This window comes from Mauremys mutica, chromosome 15 (assembly GCF_020497125.1).
Source record: "Mauremys mutica isolate MM-2020 ecotype Southern chromosome 15, ASM2049712v1, whole genome shotgun sequence".
In the NCBI taxonomy this organism is placed as follows: domain Eukaryota; kingdom Metazoa; phylum Chordata; order Testudines; family Geoemydidae; genus Mauremys; species Mauremys mutica.
The window spans coordinates 29571166-29590179 of record NC_059086.1 but is presented as its reverse complement, the minus strand read 5'-3'; the positions used below and the strand labels follow the sequence as shown (position 1 = coordinate 29590179).

Below are 19014 nucleotides of genomic sequence, written 5' to 3'. Positions count from 1 at the left end.
TGTGCAGCTGATTCCTTTCACGTGTCTATTAAAGCACTAGCCTAGAGAGGAGCCCTGGACATTTCTTCCCTGTGTGGAGCCGTCTCTCTGCTCCTTTCAGGGTCTGTGCAGTGAGGCAGTTTCAAGGTCTGTGCAGCAGGAGGAACTCACTGTGCGGATGCTCTTGCTTCATGTGTCAGCTGTGTTTGCATCTCGGGGGGGGGTGGGTGGGCAGGGAGCGGCAGGGTGAGTTCCTCTTCTTCAAATCCCATTTTGCACTGTTCATGATCCTGTCATCAACCTCCCCTTCACCTGCCCATGGTGGAGACTTTCCCTGTTCCTGTTCCTGCGGCGGGTCTGGGTTGGGGTCTCTCCCAGTGAACGCTCTGGAGCCATTTCTCTGTCACAAGAGAACCGACCCTCTTACCCAGCAGCCTGATCCCCAGGCCAGTGAGGTCAGTGGAGTCTTTCCATTGACATTGGATCAGGCCCTTTCTGGGCAGCATTGTCTGAGCTCCAAGCAGGGCCCGGCTGCCATCCAAGGGTGCCAGCAGCTCAGCCTGACCCACAGCCCTGGGGGTCACTCTGGGCTGGAGCCACCACAATGCTGTGAGCTAAAAATGACAGATTTTATCAAACATTTTCATTTTTTCCAAGTTTTCATTTTTACAAATTAAAAATCTCAACTTTTTGTGGGGGGCGGGAGGGGTGTAAAAACAAAACTGGAAAATTAAAATAAAAAAGGTTTTCAGGTTTTTTTCCCCTCCTTCCATTTTTACCATTTTGCCACCAAGAGATGGAAAAAAATATTTTTAAAAAAGGTTTTGAAACAATCATTTTATAAAACTTGCCACAAATATTTACCCTTTTCCACACTGGCGTTTTCTGGGCACTGCTTATGACAGGTGGAGTCAAACTCTGCTCCTCTGACCTCACCTGAGCATCTGAGTTCCCCGACACACCCCTGTCCCGTTGCTCTGCAAAGCTGACTCCATCCCAGGGGTGCAATGTGCCCAGCTACCATTCCAGGACAATCTGTTTCTGCATCAATTACCACGAAAAGTTGATCTGCAAAACTGCTCTGCCTTGTACTCCTGACAGATTTTCCTTGAGGGCCTCTGCCACTTGGCTTCCCGCAGAGGTGTTAACATCTGTTCACAAGACTTTCTTTCTGTAAGTGGGGAAATGGTCTGGCTATTGTGGAAAATTTCCTGGGTTACTCACTACCCCAGTGGAATTGGCTAGTGAAAGGATCTGAGTCCTCGCTCCCACTCCCTTTACCCAGAGGCCTGCCTGACCTTGAGGACTCCGACTCTCCTGTGTGGCACAGTCCTTGTAAGCCCGACAAGGTTAGGCCCAGGATTCCTGGGGTCTCCTGCCCAGGCCCTCGCTGTGTTGCAGGGATGGCACAGATCAGACATTTGCTGTGGCTGTGGCCACATGCCCTCAGGCTTGTGGTGGCAGAACCCTTTTCCCCAGCGTCAGCACTCCCCCTAAGGCCTGCAAGGCCTCTTGACTGGTGGCGTCTACCCGTATTGGGCCTTCTGCCCAAGGGTCCCCGTCACACTCCCCGGCTGCTCACCCCACCCAGCTCCGGCCTGCCCCAGCCCCAGCTGCAGCCTGAGCACTGCTGCTGCTCTACCTCCTCTGGCCTCTCTGGCTCTGGATCCTGCTGCTGTCCTCCCAGCACAGATCTGCTCCCTGGGCTGCTTCTCTGGTTCTCTCTGGTTCCAGTTGATACGGCTCTGCTCCCAGCTCAGCTCGGGCTCCTGCCCTCTCCTTAGCTCTGCCCCACTCTGACCCAGGGCAGTTCCAGCTCACATGGAGGATGGGACCCTCCTGGCCTTCTGACTCCATCTTTAGTCTGCCTGCCCTGTCAATCAGGCTGACCTGGAGCATTGGCCTCTCCCCACTGCCTCTGGGGACTGTCAGTCTCAGGGACCTGATTTTCCATCAACACTTCCCCTTGGTACTGGGAGCTACCAACCAAAAACCCACATCAGTTTTAATAAGGGGCCAACAGTCCCTTACATTTCTATCCCACATGTTTCTTTGGCTTTTTCCCCTGGTCCCCCACTTGCTTAGTTGCACTGGTTCCAGCTCCTCACCTGCTCACAGCTCATTTCTGGGGGCTCTTTCTCCACTGTCTTGTGTTCTCCCCCCCAGGCAGTGGGGGGTGAATTGAGAGGGAACCAGGGTAGGGAGAAGGGACCTGGTGCCTGTCTCTCAGCAGGGTCAGCAGACTCCTCAGCAGCCCAGAATGGGGAGCAGGGGCAGTCAGGGCTGGACGGGCAGAAGCGGCTGGAGCTGGGTGTGGAGGATGGGGCAGGTGGAGATTAAGCAGGCGGGGAAGGCTGTGCAGTCCCATGGCTGCTGTTCTCTGGGGCACAAATTCACCCCTGTGAAGAGGCTCCCACATGAAGCCCAGACCCCATTTATGGCCCCTTAACACCAGAGGGTGAATTTCTCCCAGGGGAATCTGGGTCCTTCTCACCAGGGTCTGGAGACCAGAGTGGAGGCAAAAGATTCAGACTCATCCAACATCCCAGCTCCGCCACCCAAGTCACCCAGTGACCTTTCACCCTGGCCCAGCTGTGCCTTTAGCCAGGGGGCTGTCTTGGTCCCCAGGCAGCGAGATGGGACGGGGGGTGTTTCCTCAGTGATATGTTTAGAATCAAATAAGCAAACCAGGCCCCTTCGGCTCTCAATCTTGCAGCCCTAAATAGAGATGCTGTGGCCGAAGCACGGAAGGGGGGCGGTTCGGGGCAGGAAATGGGGAGCGATGATGATTATCAGACCCAAGGAGGAGACAGAGCAGGTCAGAGAGAGGCTGCAGCATCTCTGCTGCCTGAGCCCTGCAGACCCCAGGGGGGCTGGGAGCAGGGAAAGGTGCTGGCTGGAGCATCCAACCCTGGGGACCCGACAGGGACAGATCAGAGCAGAGAGAGAGACCGAAGCTTCCCAGACAGGGCAGAGGGGGCAGGTGGGAGCAGGAAGCGACCAGGGATTGTCCCACCCCAACCCTGTCAGATAAAGAAGCTGCAGGGCTGTTTCCATCTCGAGTGGTTCCCACACCGCCCTGATGATCCTGTCTCTGTGCCTCTTGCTTCCCGGTGAGTATGTGGGAATCCTGTGCTAATTCATAGCAGGTTGGGAGGAAACAACCGAGAGCAGCCCCTGGCCCAGACTGTCGGCAAATCCTCTTCAGCGGGAGAGATATGGGAACCAGTGTAAACACTGAGTGTGAGAGTTACTGGACCAGATCCCCAACTGGTGTAAATCAGTGTCGCTCCACTGGAGTCAATGCTGGTTTACACCAGGTGAGGATCTGGCCCTCTAGAGAGCTGAAGGGAAAGGCAGTTCCCAGCTCAGCCAAGGTCTGTGCGCGAGGAACCTGCCATGGCCCAGATCTAACGTCCTGCCTGGTTTGCTTCTTCACTGAAACACAAATCAGGAATTTATTTCTCTGTCTATTAAAGGCAGTTTTTGTCCCTGCAGAGGGACCTCAGAAAAGGTGATTTTATCTCCAGCACTAACCACCCGTCACCTTTCTGTTCCCAGCGCTGAGTCCTAGCAGCCAGGAGATCTGCTCAGCTCCCGGTGAGTCCGTCTGTCTTTCTGTCCCCAATCTGCCCATTGCATTTACCCCTCCCCCTCCAGGGCGTTTAGTCATGGACCCTGTGGGAGGCTCCCTGCTCAGTGCAGTGCCAGTGGCAATGGCTCGGGAAGGCAGACGGGGCTGTGTGAGATATGGGCAAGTAAAACAGATCTCTCGGTTGTCCCCTCCCTGTCCTGCTGCCTCTCAGCTCTGCTCTGACCTGGGGCCAGTGTGACAGGCGGGTGAGAGAGCCACGTCCACAGCTCATCCCACCCCCGGGGCCCTGGCCCTGGGAAGAAGCGAAAGCCACGGCTCTGACCCCAAGGGATTTACCTTCCCGTGGCCCCAGCTCTCAGCCCCTCATGGTAACAGGTCTCTCTCCTGGAACTCACCGCCCATATAGACTCAGCCTGCACCTCATTCTTAAATGTCAGCAGCCTTGTTAGTCGTCAGCCCTGGGTGGGCAGGCAGCATTCCTAGAGGGTACAGCCAGAAGGGACCATTATATAACTCAGGCTGAGCTCCCGTATGACAGAGACTGAGGTGTTGGCCGGGCCCTAGAAAACCCTCAATCACCAGGCGCCGGCCACGCTGAGTGGTTGCCTCTCTCCCTGCCATACTGCCCCTGCTGGGTGAGCGGGGACCTGCATCGGGGCCGACAATGGGAGCCCAGCCTGGCTGACCCTCCGACTCTTCAGCAACCCAAATAATCCCACTTAATAAAGCTTCTGGTCACAAGAGAGAGCCCACCCCCCTGTCTGCACAGCTGGGCTGGAATCAGAGCCTCCATCAGAGACATGACACAGACCCACCCACCATTTACCTCCTCCCCCATTGACAGCGCTGGGCACTACCAACGCCCCATTAACTGCTCTGACCCATTCCCCTTCCCAGGTGCTCTCCCTGCCCCCGCCCTCCACCTGAGCCAGACGTCTGCCCGGTCAGGGGACCCTGTGTGGCTCAAGTGCTCCGTGTTCTCCCAGCTGCTGGCCACCCGCGTCGTCTTCTGCAAGGACGGGGAGGAGGTTTCGTCCCAGAGGGGCTTGGAGAAGAAGATCACCTACTACTATAACCACATGGTGTCTGGGGGCAGGTCTGGGAATTACTCCTGTGGGTACGAGATCAAGGACAGCTACAACCAGGTGACCAGATCCCAGCTCAGCTCTGCCCAGCACCTCAGTGTCACTGGTAAGAGGGGGCGTGTGTGTGTGTATGTGTGTGTGTGTGTGTGTGTGTACATATATATACCAGCTCAGCCCTGGCAGGTGAGGTCAGGGACCTCATAGAAATGTCAGGCTGGAAGGGACCTCAAGAAGTCATCAAGTCCAGCCCCCTACACTGAGGCAGGACCAAGTAAAGCTGGACCATCCCTGATAGGAGTTTGTCCAACCTGTTTTCAAAAACCTCCCTTGGAAGGACATGGATTCCGCAACCTCCCTTGGAAGCCTATTCCAGAGCTTCACTAGCCCTATAGGTAGAAAGCTTTTCCTACTGTCTAACCTAATCCTCCCTTGCTGCAGATTAAGCCCATTACTTCTTGTCCTACCTTCAGAGGGCACTGAGAACAATTGATCTCTGTCCTCATTATAACAGCGCGACATGTATTTGGGGACTATGAGGTCTCTCCTGAGTCTTCTTTTCTCAGGACTAAACATGCCCAGTGTTTTTAACCTTTCCTCCTACGTCAGGCTTTCTAAACCTTTGATAATTTTTGTTGCTCTTCTCTGGACTCTCTCCAATTTGTTCACATCTTTCCTAAAGTGTCACACCCAGAACTGGACCCTGTAGTCCAGCTGAGGCCTCACCAGTGTGGAGCAGAGCGGGACAATGACCTCCCATGCCTTACATACAACGTTAGCCCTTTTCACACCTACCTCTCACTACTGACTCAGATTCAGTGTGTGACCCACTCTAACCCCAGGCCCCTTTCAGCAGCACGGCCACCAGCCAGTCATTGCCCATGGTGCAGTTGTGCTAGGGCAGCGTATGGGCCTGGAGTGGGGCCATGCTCTGCTCTGATCTCTTTTGTATTTATTGCCTAGGTGATGACTCCAGCAGAGGCAGTGTCCGGGGTTCCTCCTCCCCACAAGGTAAATGCTTCTGAGGCGTTTCTTTATTCTGGGGACTGTATTTAGGAGAAGGTGGGTCCTGGGCTGGGCAACCACCAGTCTGAGTGTGATCACCGTGATGATGTCTCTTGTGTATTTATTGGCTAGGTGATGACTCCAGCAGCAGCAATGACGGGGGTTCCTCCCCACAAGGTAAATGCTTCTGAGGCGTTTCTTCATTCTGGGGGCTCTATTTAGGAGAAGGTGGGTCCTGGGCTGGGCAACCCCCAGGCTGAGTGTGATCGCCGTGGCAATGGATGTAGAGGAAACACACAATGACACAACAGGGTGACGGGCTCATCCAGTGCGGCACATTCTTCCTGCAGCTCTCCCAGGCTTTAACCAGCATTGCTGAGCTGGGCAACATCTTTGCCGGGCAGGAAAATGGCTCTTTCAAAGGGGGAATCCCAAACCCTTCTGCTGGAAAAGAGTTTCCTCTGGAGTTCACTGACCTCCTCTGCTAAACTGGCAGCCAGTGAATTATTTCCTCTCTCTGCACTCATAGACTCATAGACTTTAAGGTCAGAAGTGACCATTACGATCATCTAGTCTGACCTCCTGCACAATGCAGGCCACAGAATCTCACCCATCCACTTCTGTAACAAACCCTTAACCTATGTCTGAGTTACTGAAGTCCTCAAATTGTGGTTTGAAGACCTCAAGCTGCAGATAATCCTCCAGCAAGTGACCATGCTGCAGAGGAAGGTGAAAAACTTCCAGGGCTTCTGCCAATCTGCCCTGGAGGAAAATTCCTTCCTGACCTCAAATATGGCGATCAGTTAAACCCTGAGCATGTGGGCAAGACTCACCAGTCAGCACCCAGGAAAGAATTCTCTGCAGTAACTCAGATCCCAACCCATCTAACATCCTATCACAGACCACTGGGCATACTTACCTGCTGATAATCAAAGATCAATTGCCAAAATTAGGCTATCCCATCATACCATCCCCTCCACAAACTTATCAAGCTTAGTCTTAAAGCCACATATGTATTTTGCCCTCACTACTCCCCTTGGAAGGCTGTTCCAGAATTTCACTCCTCTAATGGTTAGAAACCTTCGTCTAATTTCAAATCTAAACTTCCTAGTGTCCAGTTTATATCCATTTGTTCTTGTGTCCATAGTGGTACTAAGCTTAAATAATTCCTCTCCCTCCCTAATATTAATCCCTCTGATATATTTATAAAGAGCAATCATATCCCCCTTCAGCCTTCTTTTGGTTAGGCTAAACAAGCCAAGCTCTTTGAGTCTCCTTTCATAAGACAGGTTTTCCATTCCTCGGATCATCCTAGTAGCCCGTCTCTGAACACTTTATTTGGTGTTGTTCTGGAAGGAGGCATCAGAGGCATCATCACACCTGGACTCACAAGTTCTGTCTCTCTGTGTAATTAATTATTTACACAATGTGCTGCAGTTCTGGAACAGAGGTGTCACAAATATCATGCAGGCGAACCCCTCTTTGAGGAATCTCAGTCCAGCACCAATACCTGGTTCCCAGGCAGCAACCGCGTCCCAGGAACTGACTTTAGCAGAGCCCCAACATGGCTATTAGCCCCAGCTCCCCGCAAAGCGCCTGCATCAACAGACCAGCACCCAAGGAGTATGCCTGCAAAGGCTGCATGCAGTGCTTGTATGGCAAGGAAAATTGGTTTAGTAACAGCGTCACCTAGTGACTCCTGCTAGAGCGACACTAAGTTTATCTGTGCCTCAAGAGCTGCTGGGAACACGGAATTTCTGTCCTGTGAGAAATCCTGAATCAGGATGAAAAGTCAAAATTTCAGATTTTGCATGGAACAGAAATTCAGCAACATTTTGATTCTGAAAGACTGAAGAGCCTTGTCAAAAGGTTTTGATTTTGAAGAAACAGCATTTTCTGATGGAAAACTCTTCCGCTGGGTATTTGTAGACCTGCTCTGCACACGTCTCTGCATGCTGTACAGATCTCTGGCCCTCACTCAGGAAAGCTCTCAAGAGTGTGCTCAAATCCAACCCTATCCAGGACAGCACCTATGTATGTGCTTAACTTTAAGCACCTGCTACAATCCTTAAAATGGCTGTTTGAAGTTAAGTTGTACCTGGGTGCTCTCCGGAATAGTGATACTTCCCTGAAGCAGGGCAGTTCCCACAGGGATGTTTCCTGCCTTGAGGAGCTCACCCTGAGAGCTGGGGGGCGGGAATCCAGATTTGTTGCCACAAAAAATTGTGAAGAAAACTATTTCATTCAGAACTTGTGATGGGAAATTTCAGTGTTTTGATGAAAAAAATATTCATGAAGCTCAACACACATTTTTCACTTGGCCTCATTTTGACTAGATGGTTTCCTTTCCTGGGTGGTTTCAGAACCAAAATGAGACAAAACTGTCAATTCAAAACTAAACTAAATATTGTCTTTCATTTCAAAATTATGTTTGTGGAAAGACTAAGAAGGTCCTTGCACATGAATTGTTTTGGGGAAAGATTTTGTTTTCAGATAAACTGTGTTTTGATTTAAAAAAAAATTGGCAATTTTTTTTTTTTTGGAAAAACTTCAACGAACTTTACTCACAAAGAACAGCCAATAACGTTGCCCTGCAGATAACCACAGTTATGGTCATAAGAACATTAGGGGTCACTTACCACGGGACTCAGCTAGCTCCAGCCAGTGGAGACTTGCTGGTGGCTGCTTGGAGTGGCCATTCACATCGAGGTTCTTTCCTAGGGCCGGGTCTGAAGCTCCCATTGGGAATTACAATCCCTGCTGTCCTGGTTCTGGCTGTGGTGCTTTATCTGCTGGGAAAGAAAGGTGGGTATGACAATGAGGCCAAGCAGTGTTAGCAAATGTACAGACAGACGAGGCAGAGACAATCTCTTAGATCCCCTGTGCCCAGTGTGTCTGCTGGGATGGGAGGAGAGAGATGATCAAAGACACAGTGAAATTGTGTTTTTGGGAGGCTGGCTGGGGAGAAAAATCAAAGAGATGGTGAAAGGGATTATCATTGTGATTATTTCTATTGCATTAGCACCTTGGCACCCCAGTCAGGAATCAGGCCTCCACTGTGCCAGGCGCTGCACAGATCAGTAATGAAGGGGACAGCCTCTGCCCCCTAGATGGTCACAATCTAGGACTCAGCAAGGGGTGTGTGTATGGATGGAATATCAACACACAGATACCTAAGCCTGCAGTACAGGAAGGCATCCGCTAGTCAGGAAGGGCCCTTATGCCTGTGCCCGTGTGTAAGTGCTTTCCTGAATCAGGGCCTAAGAACTCTTATAACAGAGCTCTGGACACAGCTCTGCCCTTCCAACCTTTCCTCACACAGCGTCCCCAGCCCCAAGATTTCACAGCACTCGAGTCACCCCAACAATCTCGAGATTGGCTTAAAACTCACGGGATTTCCAACAAGTCACCAGTGTGAGGTCTTTGTATTTGCCTGGGGGGATTTGATCTTTGCGGTGTCTCTCAGGTCACATTTTCAGGCTTTTCTCGCCAAACACGAGGGTTATAAATTTACACTTTTTTTTTTAATGGAAGCCGAGATTCTCAGTGAAGCCCCTGACTCTCAGACCTAGGGCTTTACGTCGAACATGAAATGCCGTGCGACTGGAACTTAAATTGTGATACTTGGGGACAGCGCTCCCAGGGGCAGTCAGTGGGGCTGGCACAGGGGAGAGCTGGGCTGGGCCATGGGGATGGGGCTCTGCATCAATGTGATGATGAATTGGGGCCATGTCACTCAGTTTCCATCTCTCTCTCTCTCTCTCTCTCTCTGCCCACGAGAAAACGTGTCCACGTCTCTGATCACATTGTCTCACTGCTTCTAGTCATGTCTCTACCAAGGGATCAAAGGTAGGAGGAGATTATTCCCTCTCCCATCTCGTTTTCTTTCTGGGTCCCTTCTCTCTGCCTCACGGAAGGGCCGGCAGCTGGGTAGCTCAGCTCTCCTGATGCTGGGGATTTCAGTCTGTACTGGAGGAATTTTTGAAAAGGCCAGGGAAGGATGAACTCCCTGTTTGGGATGGGATCTGGGGGTTAGGAGGAGACACTTTAAGGAAGGGGTTTGCCAAAGCAGTGTGTTCCATCGAATTCACTGGCAGCAGAGTGCGCCTGTTTGAAAATCACCCCGAGATGCTTGAAAGAATGAAAGTGACCCTGCTTCACACTCAGGGGGTGTTGGGGCTAGTCAGCCACAAAGCGACACCAACCGACCCAGCCAGTTCCCTAGAACCGGGTCTGTTCTTCTGGGGCATGGCTGGGAGTGGCCAGGCCTGGCTGGGAACCAAGGCTCTCCAGTCCATCCAGCTGCAGTGGGTAACACCCAACGTTAGCTCCATCGGCTGCATCTGGTTTAGTGCCAGGCTCGGCGCGTCCACACACGGACTCGCCCCAAAACACCCACAACAGGTTCCCTCACAGTGGCTGTGATTTCAGTGCAGGTCTGTGCGTGGGGCGGCTGTAGCACTTCTCTGAATGTTGGGGAGAGCCGGGCAGCAGGGACACCCATGGGGATTCAGAGCGCACTGTCCATGTGAACCATACATTGTTCCAAGGGGGCTCTGAGCCAGTCGCCTCTGCAGCACGGCCCAGGGGGACCAGCTCATTGGGGCCCAGGATGCCCCCAGTTTCCATGGAGCTGCTAAGTGCTGCTGGCTCTCTGCCCACCACCCTGTCAGGGGGTTTTGAGGGATCCCTCCCCAACCCGCCACATACAGAGACTCTGCAGGGGCCCCACAGAGGTTGTCTAAGGGTCACTCCCCATTGCTCAGCAGCCAGAACCTGCCACTCAGGGCTCCCACAGACTCCTGTTTCCCTCCCCCCTGACTTCCCAGTCACCTTCCGCAGCCCGCCAGGCCTGCTGCTGCCCTTCTGAGGGCCACGGGGCCCAGACGCTTGTTCTAAGCCCTGCCTGGGCCATGCCGGCCTCACAGCCCCAGATCTCGGAGCTGATTCATCATCTGCACATTGCCCCGAGAGGGATTCCAGCAAATCTACACAGTCCTGACCCAGCTGGATATGATAGGGGGGAGAATCCAGCCCTGTGGGTGGGGCAGAGAGCACCAGGTGGGAGTCCAGGGAGTCCATGGGGTGACCATTTGGACACACAGAGAGGGAAAGGTGCATGGGGAGACTAAGGGCAGTTTCCAGGCTCTGCCAGTGTCCGGCCCAGACTGGAATCCCAGGGCAGTGACTCTGCCAAGAAAACTGGTGGGGGGTAGGAGGAACACAACACACAGACTCTCAGTACCAGGAGTCCTCTCCCCTGACTCCCAGCAGTGTATGTTCTCTGCCTGACTCCTGCACCCCATCTATAGGGCTCCTGAGCTGCCTCTCCCCAAATATTCCCTCCCTCCCTCCTCCTGCCATATGACCAGTCTCTGCCCCCAAACACCCCCACTCTGCCCTCCTGGGACGTGGGAGCTGGTTAGCAGACTGGGCCAGAAGTGGGGTCTGAAGCTGCATTTCCACACTATGCAGAATTGAGACTTAACAATGAATATTCCGTCTTTCTACATTGTGAGCAGCCCTGGCCAAAATTCCAGTTTTATTTGAATGAAAAAATTTCAAATAAACAATTTTGTTCAAAAAATTTCACAAAATATGTTGATATTTTTCTGACAAAATAATTTAAAGTGAAACAAAACAAAATAAAAATATTCATTCAAAATTTCATTAAATGTTTGGTTTTGGCCAAACATTTGATTTTGGTTAAACTATTATTCATGAAAAAAATGTCTGTGGAAAAATGTCACCTAGTTCTAACTTTGTGAAAACTGCCCTGAGATGTCAGGGATTTTTGATTCCCCCCAAATCTTAACTCCATGCTGACCTAGTGGGGTTTTGGTTAGTTGGTTTCTTAGCCATTTTGCTGAAGTAGAACGGAATGTTCAAGTCTCATCTTTATTAGCCTTTCTCTGCATAAATAGTGAAGCCACCATGTCCCCTGATTACCCAGAAGTAGGGCTTGCTGCCTTTCCACTGTGAGCTGAATGGAGATATAAGGTCCTAGCAGCAGAACCAGCCATGGGAAGAAATCTCCTCACAGCTGGATCTCTGAAAACAGATTCAGGTCACTAAGGTGAGAGAGAGAGAGAGCACACGGTGTCACTGATACCCCGTGTCCTTATTACTCCCCACAGGGAACGAGCCGAGCATGGCACCAGCAACACTCCTGAAGATCATATTGAATGTAAGAGCTTGTGGACAGTATTGGGGTTACTGGAGTCACCTGCACATGAGGGAGAAAGGCGGGGGTTGGGGTAAATTTGTTAATTGGTGGGGGATGGACAGATCCCAGATCAGAGTGTCTGGCCAAGAGTTACAACTACGAACTGCCTGTTATCAAAGTGGATGAGGACAAAGAGTTCTTGGGGCCCCAAAGCTCGTGCATCTGAATGCCTGAGGTTCCTTTGTCCCACCCTTTGCCTGTAATCCCCAGTCCTGCATTGCCATGGGTTAGGGGACTGAGCTAAACTGTTACCACTCCCCGTCCTTCATGAAAAGGGCACATCCCAGGGAAAGCTCCCATTGGAAAGTGTCCCACCCTTTTCCCTGGGAGCCAGGTGCAACAGTGCCTCTTGGGAGCTGTAGTTCAGGTGTCTCATCCTTCTGGTCTCTTTGAGCTGGGCTCTCTGGCTCTCCCATGATGCACCACTTTCTCCCCTCTTGGTGATGGGAAGTAGTACATCATGGGAGTCCCTGGTTGCAGTGTATCATGGGAGATAGGTCCAGCCAGCCAGCTCAACCTATAGAAGAGAATATCAGCATGAGGCAACTGAACTACAAGTCCCACTAGGGTGGTATTTGAATCAGAATATTTCTGCTTTTGGCCAAAATATTTCAGTTTTGGGGCACTCATTTTTTGAACAAAATGTTGAAATATTCTGACAAAATAGCTCTGTGGAAAACCCAGACAGACAGTTTCCATTGAACATCTTCAACAGCTGCATTAAATCATAGAATCATAGAATCTCAGGGTTGGAAGGGACCTCAGGAGGTCATCTAGTCCAACCCCCAAAAAATAATAATAGGAGATATACTTATCTCCTAGAGCTGGAAGGGACCTTGAAAGGTCATTGAGTCCAGCCCCCTGCCTTCACTAGCAGGACCAATTTTTGCCCCAGATCCCTAAGTGGCCCCCTCAAGAATTGAACTCACAACCCTGGGTTTAGCAGGCCAAAATCCTTCTTCTTCAGTATCCCCTAGCGACCCTGATCAGGATCAGGCTCCATTGTGCTCAGTGCTGCCAAAGGGGGAGCCCTGCCCTGGCTGGGGGAGAGATGGGAGCTGGGGGGTTATAATTTGTGCTCAGCGAGGTGCCTTCCCTTAAGGTCATTTACAGCCAAATGACCATGTGTAACTGTCCTTCTCTCCCCAGATGCCTCCGTGAATTGGGTGGGAAGCTCTGGGGTGAGTCTCAGCTTTTATTAACGACAAAGTGAAGTGATAGAAAAGAGCGATTTGTTTGCCTGTTCCAGCTCGGCAGTGACCCGTGGGCTTGGAACATGGATTTACTTAGGATTCCCAGGCTTCAGGTTGTGTCTGTTACAGGGCCGCCCAGAGGATTCCGGGGGCCCGGGGTCTTCGACGGTGGGAGGGCCCCTGCTTCGGCGGTAAGTCGGCGGTGGGGGGTCCTTCCGTTCCGGGACCCGCCGCCAAAGTGCCCCAAAGACCCACGGCGGGGACCCCCCGCCGCCGAATTACCGCCGAAGTGGGACCCGCCGCCGAAGTGCAGCCCCCACCGCGGGTCTTCGGGGCACTTCGGCGGCGGATCCCGCAACAGAAGGACCCCCCCCCGCCGCTGAATGATCGCCGAAGACCCGGCTGCACTCCGGCGGCGGGTCCCACTTCGGGGGTCATTCGGCGGTGGGGGGGTCCTTCTGTCCCGGAGAGGAAGGACCCCCGGCCAGCGAAGACCTGGAGCGAAGAAGCTCCGGGGGCCTGGGCCCCGCGAGAGTTATCCGGGGCCCCCGGAGCGAGTGAAGGACTCTGCTCCAGGGGCCCCGAAAAACTCTCGTGGGGGCCCCTGCTGGGCCCAGGGCCTGGGGCAAATTGCCCCACTTGCCCCCCCCTCTGGGCTGCCCTGGTCTGTTACTCTGGTCTCACTGCTGCTGACCCAGATCTCCACCCAAGTCCCAGGAGCAGGCAGCTGGCTCCCACATCTGCTGTTAGCCTGGCCAGTCAGGCCCTGCCCACCACAGACAAGCATCCAGGCAAGAGGAAAACATCCTTCCCAAACTCCACACCACAGTGATGGGGGAAAATCCCCCATGGCCTGAAAATCTATCTGGCTACAGAGGGGCTTTCCCCACCACCCTCTGCAGTCAGACAAACAACCCAGGCAGAGATGTTCAAGGTTTCAAAGTTCCCATTCAATCTCCTGGGAACTGGATGGTCAAATCCCCCAGGCAGGTTTGAAAACCTCCAAAATGTTACCCAAGTGGGAATCGGGTCTAGTGAGACGGATCCTGTTAGTGAAGTCCCAGCACCACTGGCTGGTAACCCCCCCCCAGCCCCAGCCTCAGCCTCAGCCCCAGCCTCAGCCTCAGCCTCCTACAGAGCAAGAAAGACAGACAATGGGTGAAAGCCTGGGAATTTCCCAGTGACTTCAATGGGGGCAGGATTTCCCCCACTGGGTCTCCATGCGCTGTAGGTGTCAGTGGGGCATGCACGGTCTCACAATGCTAGCAGCGGCTGTGCGGTGGTGCACACACTCAGGGTACCATGTTAGTGGCAGGGAAAGCTGCTAACACAGAGCTTCTGTCCCCCAATTGCTTCCATATGATAATTATTTGTCCACACTCTAGCTGATATTGGCAACGAACAATAACCCTGGATTTTTATTTCTCCTCCTCTACAGATGGATGGGAGGAGTTTGGGTCACTGACGTTCTGTTCTAGTATTATTATTATTTTTAATATGTAACATTTTATTGAATGTTTAAAGCAGTGTCACAAAGGGAGGAGCTGTGCGCTGCTCTCATGGAGGGGTAGCTGGTCTCCTCGGAGTTAAGGCTGAAGTTAGCATTCTGTCATTGCTCTTATTTTCACACACACCTCCACAAACCCATTCCAGAGAGTATGAAATTTGATTTCCATGGCTCATCTCTATGTAGATCTTGTCCTGAAAGTTTGGGCAAACAACTCGAGTGATCTCAGAGAAAGGGAGTTTCATTCACTTTCCAGAGATTTTCCTAGAATTACTTTGGCTGTTCTTATGCATTAATGATCTGGATGATTGGATGGATTGCACCCTCTGCAAGTTGGCAGATGACACTAAGCTAGGTGGAGAGGTAGATATGCTGGAGGGTAGGGGTAGGGTCCAGAGGAACCTAGACAAATTGGAGGATTGGGCCAAAAGAAATCTGATGAGGTTCAACAAGGACAAGTTCAGAGTCCTGCACTTAGGATGGAAGAATCTCATGCACTGTTACAGGCTGGAGACCGACTGGCTAAGCGGCAGTTCTGCAGAAAAGGACCTGGGGATTACTGTCAGCTGGGTATGAGTCAGCAGTGTGCCCTTGTTGCTAAGAAGGCCAACAGCATATTGAGCTGGATTAATAGGAATATTGCCAGCAGATAAAGGGAAGTGATTATTCCCGTCTATTTGGCACTGGTGAGGCCACATCTGGAGTATTGTGTCCAGTTTTTGCCCCCTTCCCCCACTACAGAAAGGATGTGGACAAATTGGAGAGAGTCCAGCAGAGGGCAACAAAAATGATTAGGGGGCTGGGGCACCTGACTTATGAGGAGAGGCTGAGGGAACTGGGATTGTTTAGTCTGCAGAAGAGAAGAGAGAGGGAGGATTTGATAGCAGCTTTCAGCTACCTCTAGGGGGGTTCCAAAAAGAATGGATCTAGACTGTTCTCAGTGGTAGCATATGACGGAACAAGGAGTAATGGTCTCAGGTTTCAGTGGGGGAGGTTTAGGTTGGATATTAGGAAAAACTTTTTCACTAGGAGGGTGGTGAAGCACTGGAATGGGTTACCCAGGGAGGTGGTGGTATCTCCATCCTTAGAGGTTTTTAAAGTCAGGCTTGACAAAGCCCTGGCTGGGATGATTTCGTTGAGTTTGGTCCTGCTTTGAGCAGGGGGTTGGACTGGAACCTCCTGAGGTCCCTTCCAACCCTAGTCATCTATGATTCTATGCTAACAAATGATGATTTATCCCTTAGAGCTTTTAGTAATTGACTGTAGGACAGGGCACTACTTGCAGAGATTTTTGTGACTCATGTGAATTCGGAAGCAGTTTAACCCTCTCGATGTTCTATATATTGGTTCTTGTAGCGGGGTGGTCAACCCGCTCCTGCCCGGAGGGGTTAAAGGCAGCCCTGGAGAGGGCTGTGGCTGGGGAAAGGCTGATTGGGGAAGCAGCCACAGCTGAGGCCACGCCCCAATCAGGCTACATCTGTCCCTATAAGAGGGCTGTGAGCCAGGCACTCAAGAGACACTCTCTCTCGCCTTTTGAGAGAGCAGGACCTGGCTTCCTGGGAGCAGGGTAGGGGAAGGGCAGAGGGAGCTGGGGAGCTCCAGCCTAGCAAAACCTCATGCCGCAGGCCTATTTAAGGGCCCACAAAAGGGCTGCAGGGGGGCAGCTAAGAGATAGGCAGAGGCAGCTGGTCCAACCCCCCTTGCCGATGATGAGTGGTTTACAGACTGCAGTCTTCCCCAGAGAGTGAGAGCTAGATGATGACTGGCAGTTGCCATTGAGGTGAGGTGGGGAAAGGGGGTTCCCCTGAGAGGAGAGACCCAGAGTGAGGGGGTGCTGCAGTGGCCAGAACCCCTGGGCAAAGGGCACCAGGATCTGGGAGGCACACAGGGGCCAGTGGCAGGTGAGACACTGGCCTCCAGAGGGCACTCTGAGATGGAAGAGCTAATTCCTGAGATGCCCCGCAGGAGGTGCCATGCCGGTGAGTTGTCGCCCTGCCACAGTTCTCCTTTAGCCAGTAATTTAGGTCTTGTGCATAGCAAGATTGAGAGGTGAAAGTGATGACAGAGACAGGTATGTTCATAGATACAACCCCATTTACTTACAGAACATCACTTTCTTTCATCCCAGCTCCAAGCCTCTTTCCAGCCAGCACTCTGCCCAAAAACTCTTTCCAGCTGGGGGGCAAAAAAGGGCCAGAACAAGGCTGCGGAGGGGGAAATTGGAGCTCCATGGCTCAGAGGGCTTGATGTGGGAAGTGAGGCTGTTGGTGTTTCCCAGCCTAGATTCCCATTAGAACTGCTCCTCATGTACGTACAGCAGTGCTCTCAGAGGCGCATTTTCTGGTTTCATTTCTCTGGTTTTAAGCTGGCTTAGTAGAAAAGTAACATTACTGTGTTTTATCTTAAAGCATCCACCGCCCCAGAGAGAAGAGACACCGACATACGCGACCATCGCTCTGCAGCGGGACAAATGTCATTAATGTTCCACTTGCTGAAATGCAGGACTCGTCAGTGTGCAGCCACATCACAGAACCTCCAAAGGGGCTGTGCAGCAAGGATGTGTGGGACCTTCTCTGGTACCACAGCAGGACAATGCACAGCACCCAAAGTGCTGTCGGACATTGGAATATTCTTAGGGCAAATGCTACTTGTTTTCTTTTTTGAAAAAAGTTTCTTCTGAATAAAATTGGGAAAAAAAACCAAACAAACTCTGTATTCCTACTCCCTGACTCTTTGTATGGACAACTCAGCTCCCAAGTCCTTTCAGCTCTGTTCAGAAATTCCACTGCCAACCCAAAGTGTACAAAAATCATGAGGCAGCTCCCTCCAAATCCCAAGATTAACTCAAGAATTCATGAGGTGTTTTTAATTCTGCATGTTGTTTGCTTTTATTTGACTTCTGGTGTTTGACCTTTTGGAGATCAGGTTTTCCAGGTGTTCTTCATGACCAGGAGGGCTAGAAATGTACGAATTTCAACAAAACCCAAGATTCTCACATAATCCCAGCACCTCGGGAGTTGGGCTTTAAGAAAAACAGCAAATACACCCCTACCCTGATATAACGCTGTCCTCAGGAGCCAAAAAATCTTACCACGTCATAGGTGAAACTGCGTTACATTGAATTTACTTTCATCTGCCAGAGTGCGCAGCTCTGCTCCCCACCCCCAGCGCTTCTTTACTGCGTTATATCCGAATTGGTGTTATATCAGGGTAGAGGTGTATTATGAGAGGCACTGACAACAGCATCTGGATCACCTTTGAATTTGCAGGTCTGTTTAATGTCATGTAGGTTTGTAGGGATGTGATGAGCAAAAAGCTATGGCTTGGTGAAACTGTTCATTGGCCTCATCCAGAGAGTGCAGCCATGTGGATGCAGGAGAACATCCTGCCAGTATTTGGCTCCCTGGAAAGCAGTCACTGCATGAAGCAATTACGTCGCTTTGGTGTTTGGGTTTGTGCTGATGTTTGGCAGGAATTCTAGGCTGACCGCCAGGTTTCTGTAAGTGCCGGCACCCAGAGGCTGATACAAATTCTCATTTGAGAGCAATGATTGACAGCTGCTGGGTCCTGGGTGCTTTGGAAAATCTAGCCACTGCGATTAGGAGCCTAACTCAGATCTGAACTCTGGAAAATCTGGCTGTGTTGTGAGTGACATAGGCCCTGCTGCTGGTACAATAACACCTGAGTGATGTTGCTGGATCATGCTGCAGGCACTGGTGGATTTGGGACTTGCTCTTGTACCTTTGTTTTCTGTTCCTAGTTGAAGCTCTTTGGACCATTGTGAGCAGGGCCAGCTTTAGCCAGTGCGGGGCCCGATTTGTGGGGCATGTACTCTCCAGGCAGCACTTCGAATTTCCGCGCTCCGGCGGTGGTAGCGGGGCCGCAGGGTTGCCGGGCTCCGGCCACGGGAACGGGGCTGCCGCACTTGCCACTCTCTGGCCGGGGGTCCGGGGCCGCGGGGTTGCGGGGCTCCAGCCGAGGTAGCGGGATCGTGGGGTTGCGGGACTCTGGCCCGGAGAGCGGAGCTGTGGGGCTGCGGCCTCGGTAGCGGGGCCACGGGACTTGCCGCACTCGACCGGGGGAGCGGGACCACGGGGTGGCGGGGCCGCGGGGCTCCGGCCGGGAGAGCGGGGTTGCGGGGTGGCGGGGCTCCGGCCGAGAGAGCAGGGCCGCAGGACTTGCCAGGCTCCGGCCGGGGGAGCGGGACCACAGGGTTGCGGGGATTCGGCCGGGGGAGCAGGACGGGGGGGGTTGCAGGGTTCAGCCGGGAGAGTGGGACCGCGGGATTGTGGGGCTCCGGCCGAGGGAGCGGGGCCGCAGGACTTGCCAGGCTCCGGCCGGGGGAGCGGGACCGCAGGGTTGCGGGGATTCGGCTGGGAGAGCGGGGCTGCGGTGTTGCGCGACTCTGGCCAGGGTAGCGGTGCCGC

General features: G+C 52.4%; 1 long non-coding RNA gene across 1 annotated transcript; it reads left to right on the top strand.

Annotated features, from left to right (window-relative positions):
• The first annotated feature begins 8408 nt into the window (after positions 1-8408).
• Positions 8409-17229, top strand: LOC123349805. Its single transcript, XR_006573656.1, has 5 exons — positions 8409-8466; positions 9486-9510; positions 11799-11848; positions 13037-13068; positions 16996-17229. It is a non-coding gene; the product is annotated as an uncharacterized LOC123349805 (long non-coding RNA).
• The last annotated feature ends 1785 nt before the right edge of the window (positions 17230-19014 follow it).